Raw genomic sequence first — 7,408 nt, forward strand, 5'->3', positions numbered from 1 at the left:
TAAACACCAGAGGCTCAGCCTCAAAACTCACGTCTACATGTCACCACAGTAGGACAAACCGACAGACAAGTTTGTCTTGCTGTTGGAGACCTCTCGTATGACCCCCATCTGGGTCCCTGTGGCTGACTGTACCTCTGTCTGGTTTCCTGGCTTTTAATCCCCTTTCTCCTGCTCTTCTAGCCTGCTGCTTTGGGCGTCCCTGAACTGTCCCTGGGGCTGACTGCTGCTCTGTCCGAGTTCCTGGCTTTTATCCCCTTTCTCCTGCTCTTCCGGCCTGCTACTCTGGGCGGGCCTGAGTTTCCTCTCCTCACGTAATTCCTTCGGCTGATTGCTCTTCTCTCTAGCTTCCTGGCTTTTAATCCCCTTTCTCCTACTCTTCCCACCTGCTACTTTGGGTGTCCCTGAGTTGTCTCTCCTCACCTATAACCCTGGAGCTGACTGCTCTTCTTTCAGGGATCCTGGTTTTTATCCCCTTTCTCCTGCTCTTCCAGCCTGCTACTCTGGGCGGGCCTGAGTTTCCTCTCCTCACGTAATCCCTTCAGCTGATTGCTCTTCTCTCTAGCTTCCTGGCTTTTAATCTCCTTTCTCCTGCTCTTCCCGCCTGCTACTTTGGGCGTCCCTGAGTTGTCTCTCCTCACCTATAACCCTGGGGCTGACTGCTCTTCTGTTCTGGGTTCCTGGCTTTTATCCCCTTTCTCCTGCTTTTCCAGCCTGCTACTCTGGGCAGGCCTGATTTTCCTCTCCTCACCTAATCCCTTTGACTGATTGCTGTCTGACATTGGAAACTTATAAATATATGAGTTAAACATAGTAATATTGTGGTTTCCCTAGCTAAGTGCTTTACTTATTTTGGCAAGTACAATTTAAAATTTGCTTTGTAGGATGATATTTACTTTATGGCATGCAGAATCATTTATATTACTATTATGTATATTAGTGAAGACCAATGTTTATGCCTATAAATGTTTGCACATAACTAAGGGTAACCATAAGGAATTTTAGTTTATTCTTAGAATTTCGTCAATTAAGGAAGTCAGGAAAACCAGAATTTTATTAGATGATTTTGGAATTGTTTATAATGTTCTGAGTAGCACAACTTTGGGGAAGTAGACCAATCTGCTTATAAGGCATCCCACTAAGTGAGCCTGATTTTGGATATTTTTAGTAAAGAAGTAATTAATGTTACACATATCAGGGGCATATCCAGGTTTCCATTATAGATCTTTGATTACTGTATTAATTTTACAATCCCAGGTAAAGGATAAATTAATCTAATTAAGGGAAGGTTAATTGTATATACATATTATATGGCTGGAAGAAGAAATCAGCAGGATGTTTTCTGAAAATTTTTGTATGTGAGAATTACATTTGTTCATTCAGGGGTAGTAACCAAAATTATCACATTATATACGTGGCATTTAAACAAATACTTATTGAAATGTTTTACCAGCATGTTGGTGTGGAAACAGTAATATGTAATATGTGTAATCTAAAAACTATGTGGAATGGACAGAAAGCATCCCAGGTCTGAAAATCTACTATTCTCATAATTGATTCTTCATGAGTAAATTTAGTGTTTGATTTAGCATGTGCAAATTTATATAGTAAGAGAATGTTAGAAGTGAGATAGACTTTAGAGACTATATACCCAACTTCTTGTTGATTTGTGCATGACAAATTTAGACTCAGAGAAATTAATGACCTGCCTAAGATCAGAAAGGTCATGAGGTAAATTTGTGACTCCAGTACTTTTTACTCTGCCTATAAAAATTCCCTCCCCCTGTTAAAAAATTAAAGGAAAATTATGGCAATTTCAATTTACTAATTTGAATTTAAATACATTTATTTAAATTTACTGAGCACTAAGGAGGGTGGGGGAGCTCTGGTAGCATAGTGGCTGAGGCACTTGACTGCTAACCAGAAGGCTGGCGGTTCAAACCCACCAGCCACTCCTCAGAAGGAAGGTTGGGCAATCCTACTTCCGTAGTATACTGCCTCGGAAACCCAAGGAGGGGTCGCTATGAGTCAGGGCCGACTCGACAGCAAACAACAACAACAACAAGGAGGGTGGTATAGCTCATTCTCCTATTCTATAGGAAACTCTCCCACATGATCACTGACACAGCCTGTCTCACATTGAAACTGTCTATGGTAACTGAACAACTTGTGTAGAAATTGTAGAAAGGACGTAAACTGCTGTATAAACCTTCACGGAAAACACAATAAAATATTATTTAAAATGAACAAACATGAATCTTACTTCTATCATAGGGCAGCTCTAATGGCAAAACAGGTCTTCCTTGTGTTGATAACAAAATCTGCTTGTTTTTATTTCTTCACTGCCACATCTTTCTCCCCCAGAGCAACTGGTGGATTTGAACCACTGACCTTTTGATTAGCAGCTGTTGCACCACCAGAACTCCTTTTTCTTTCTTTAATCTTCTATTGACTATGCAAAATAGCCATAGCCTCTTCAGAAATTTCTCTTATGACATGGGTCTCAGAGATGTTTCATCATCTGTTGCCTCCTTCCTAACATTAAAGAAAATGCTGATGCCTGTAATTAAACACATGGCACGTTGTGTCTGGGTATCACCACAAATATAGTGAAAAACAACTCTCTTAATTAGGCCACTGTAGTTTTGACTATTTAAATTCACTATGCCTTTTGTTGCTATGGAGTCCTGGCTCAGCTCTGAACTAAAAAGTTCATAGTTCAAACCCCCCAGCTGCTATGTGGGAGCAAGATGTGGCAGTCTACTTCTGTAGAAAGATTTACAGTCTTAGAAACCCTGTCAGACTCCACAGCTGTGGGTTTTTCATTACAAGTTGAAATTGATTCAAATGCAATGGGTTTGTGCCTTTTGTATGGTTCCAGTGCCCTTAAGAAGAAACTAAGCCCAAAGGTATTTTTCACATGCACCTCTATAGATGTTGTTATTTGCCCTTGAGTTGGATCTAACTCATAGCAACCCCTCCTTGGGTTTCCAAGGCAGTATCATTATGGAAGTAGATTGCCCCATCTTCTTTCTGAGGAGTGGCTGGTGGATTTGAACCATCAGCCTTCTGGTTAGCAGTCAGGTGCCTTACATGCTATGCTACCAGAGCTCCCCTACTATAGATAAGGGTGCTTATACTGAATTCTTTAGTTGGTTTCTTTACATTTTTCATTTCTAAGTCAAAATTGATAGGATTGAAAATTACTATTATGGGCTATTATTATTACCATTATTATTTAAAAACTCACCAGTTAGGGTAGACTAAGTTGATCAGAAAAAGGGGTGATGATGCAATAAGAGTTTAAGTTTAATATGAGATCATAAAGATACAAAAATAAAACAAGGTATATGACATAAATATTAAGATAGTTGTGTTTCATGCATCAATTTACAATCCCTCCTCCCACAAGTGCTGTGTATTAATCAATATAAAATGTAGCTCTTCCATCCTAGTTTTGGTTAATGTCCATTTTATCAATTCACCTCTAAAAATAGAAGTGAAAAATAATTTGGGTCAGTTTTATGATATATGTATTAAAGTACTTTTTTACTGTTATTATAAGTATATATATATATATATATATATATATATATATATATATAATGTTGTTGTTGTTGTTTGCTGTCGAGTCGGCCCCGACTCATAGCGACCCCTCCTTGGGTTTCCGAGGCAGTATCAATATGGAAGTAGATCTCCCCATCTTCTTTCTGAGGAGTGGCTGGTGGATTTGAACCAGCCTTCTGGTTAGCAGTCAAGTGCCTTAGGCACTACGCTACCAGAGCTCCATATATGTGTGTGTGTGTGTGTGTGTGTGTGTGTGTATATATATATACTTATTATATATAGATGTGTAATAAAATTTGCCATTGTAACCATTTTAAGTATAAAGTTCAATGGCATTAATTACATTCACAGTGTTGTGCAGCTATCACCACTATTCCCAAAATTTTTTCATCACCCCAAACAGAAACTTAATGCCCATTATGCATTAACTCTCCACCTCCCCCCTGTAACTACTAATCTTTTTCTATGCATTTGCCCATTCTAGATCATTCTTGTAAGTGTTATCATATACTATTTGTCCTTTGAGTGTGACTTACTTCACTTAGCATAATACTTTCAGGGTTTATCCATGTCATAGCATGTATTAGAACTTCATTCCTTTTTCGTGGCTGACTGATATTCCATTCTATGAATGTACCACATTTTATTTTCCATTCATCTGTTTATGAGCATTTCAGTTCTTTCCACCTTTCAGTTATTGTGAATAGTAGTACAATGAACATTGGTATATAGATATTTATTTGAGTCTCTGCTTTCAAATATTTTGAATATATAGCCAAGAATAATTTTTGAGGAACTTCCAAACTCTTTCCACAGAGGTTGCACCAGTTTATATCCCCACCACTCATGGATGAGAATTTCAATTTCTGTAAAACCTCACCAACACTTGTTCTTTTCATTTTTTGAAAAAATAATAGCCATCCAAATGCATGTGGAGAATGTATTTTGACCATTTCAGCCTGAACGCTTAATTCTTGCCTTTCATCCAGGAGACCCAGGTCTGATTCCCAACCTATTGACCTCATTCTTAGCTACCTTTCATCTTTATAAAAATAATGTTATTCTCATTGAAACACCTACTCTCTGTCTCTCTTCCTATTCTTACATCAAATCCTCCACAAATATGTAATTCCCAGCAGTATATTTGACTTGTAACTACAGAGTCACAGTTATTTTCCCATTATCACACTAGTCTAACCATGTGATTTCAGAGTTCTCAAATTTAGGACCTCCTTGAATTTCTTCCCTCATCTTTTTTATGATCCAGCCCCTTACATGAAGAAGAAATATTCTTTCAATTTCCTGCATGACCAGTATAACTTTGTTCATATTCAAAAGAAGGATCAATAATGCTTATAGATATATTTTAATGTGAATATAATTTTATAGTAGACTTACTCTACCTAACACCAATTCTCCCTTCACATTTGTTGGGAAAGGAATTGATCTGGCAGCAAACAAACTCATAGTTATGGATCTATGAATGTTATTAACCTCTCAATGCGCCATTTAGCTTTTCCCATTCCAAAAGAATCAATGATAAACACATCCATCCATTTTATGTCCCTCATTAAAGCAGAGAGTTAACAAGAAACAAGCCCCTCTTGTTTTCTCTTTCAATGTGGTAATGTTTATATTATTTTGAAACAGCACCACCCACTTGGTGGTGCCTCAGGTGCCTTTTAATCTTCCCTGGACAACTGTGCCCGTGACACAGGGAACTCATATTCTTTTCAAGTTCCGCTTGGTTTGAAAGCACCTCAGTCACCACACTGCTCCAGATGTTGACTCATTTTCATTCTGTATCATCTTTCTTTACTGCTACTGTTATCCTATAATCAATTATTGTAACACTTTTTTGGAAGTCTGAAGTTGAGAAACGATGAATTCTTGATTTGCTCTCTTCCTAATTGCTTCTCTTGTTTGAAGAGAGACCATCAGAAAGTCCATATTTATTATATTTAGTACATTCTTTTTTGTCAAATTGTCTTTCCAAAGCTTTTTGTTTTCTGAATATCCACTTAACCAGTGAAACAGAGAAGATGCTTGTTGCCTTCCACTGAAAATTTGGCTTTGACCTCAAGCCAAGCCACCTAAGCCAGCACTAATATAATTCACCACTGGAAGATGACAATCAATTAATCAATACTATAATTTGGAACTGACCATGATAGTAACACTCACAGCTATTAGATTCAACTGACTGACACCATTTATGGTTAATGAGGTAGCAAGAGCAGGCAAAGCAAACATTCTTTTAAAGACTTTTCACCCTATTCAGAGGTTTCACTGTGAAATCTAATATAAGTGAGAATTCAAAGGACAAAGAATTGTACCCAGCATAGTTCATTTGAATAAGAGTGTTAAAGAATATTTTAGGTTTCAGGTTCAGGAAACTAATTCAGTTTAGTGTTAGAATCTTCTGAAAATCTAAACATCTTGAACTAAGATTGCTTTTCTGATGTTATTCTTGCATTCCTTGATCCAATCCTATATAAGCAAAGATCAGTATATTTATTTGGATAAGTAAACACTTGTTGAAATGGAGCATTTTAAAATAATTTCCAAAAGAAACATTTATATGCTTAATTCCGTTTTGATTCCACAATAAAAATATAGATGGACATTTTTAAAATACACAGGAAGGACATGTGGTACAGTCTGGCCTCAGTTTCTGTGGATTCCATCCACTTCCATGGGGTTCACATCTGCAGACTCAACCAAACACAAATAGAAAATATTAGCTAGGGGGAGGAGGAAGCAAGTAAGTGGTCAAAGCAATCCCTCAAAGCCTACCAAGAAGCTTAAAGTGCTATTGACATAGCATTTACATTGTGTTAGGTATTTTAAATAATCTAAAGGAAATTTAAAGTATGTGGGAGGATGTGCATAGGTTATATGCAAACACTACGCCATTTTACACAAGGTACTTGAGCATCTGTGGAGTTTAGTATATGTGGGGGTCCTGGAACCAATCCCCTGCGGATAGCAAGGGGCAAGTGTACATAAACAATGATAGCTAATATCAGCTCCTCCAGCACCTTCTAACGCACACGCTGCCATAGAGTCGGTGCCTCTAGGCACCTTCTAACGCACACACTGCCATACAGTCGGATCCAACTCATAGCAACCCCTCCTTGGGTTTCCAAGGTGATATCACTATGGAAGTAGATTGCCCAACCTTCCTTCCAAGGAGTGGCTGGTGGGTTTTAACCATCAGCCTTCTGGTTAGCAGTCAGATGCCTTAGGCACTATGCCAGCAGGCACCTTCTGGCTGTCATTAAATCTTGGAGCTCTTATTGATAAGACAGACCTTCCTTCTCCTATCTTTTCTGACTATTTCTAATGATACAGCATTGAGGGGAGAAGGAGGTAATACCTTTGCTATTGTTTTCCCTAGGCTCTGAGGCCTCAGACTGGAGGTAATTTTTTAGAATGTACCTAAATTGAAATCCCAAAAGTCAGTCTAGGGGAGTTAAACATGATAAAAAGGTTTTTGTCTGTCAATTTGAAAGCAAAATATAGAACATTCTCATTTAACTTTGGCAGAAGAGGGAATGAGGAAGTAACATGGCTGCACATTTTATCTTACCATATATACAAAAAGTACAATTGGAGGAGATGAAACCCAGGCCTGCCCAGAGCAGCAGGCCGGAAGAGCAGGAGAAATGGGATAAAAGCCAGGAACCCAGACAGAAGAGCAGTCAGCCCTAGGGTAATAGGTGAGGAGAGACAACTCAGGGACACCCAAAGAAGCAGGCCAGAAGAGCAGGAGAAAGGGGATTAAAAGCCAGGAAGCCAGACAGAGGAACAGTCAGCCACAGGGACCCAGATGGGGGTGATA

The sequence above is a fragment of the Orycteropus afer genome, unplaced genomic scaffold, assembly GCF_000298275.1.
Source record: "Orycteropus afer afer isolate SDZICR_OR568_19922 unplaced genomic scaffold, OryAfe1.0 scaffold00102, whole genome shotgun sequence".
Classification (NCBI taxonomy): Eukaryota; Metazoa; Chordata; class Mammalia; order Tubulidentata; family Orycteropodidae; genus Orycteropus; species Orycteropus afer.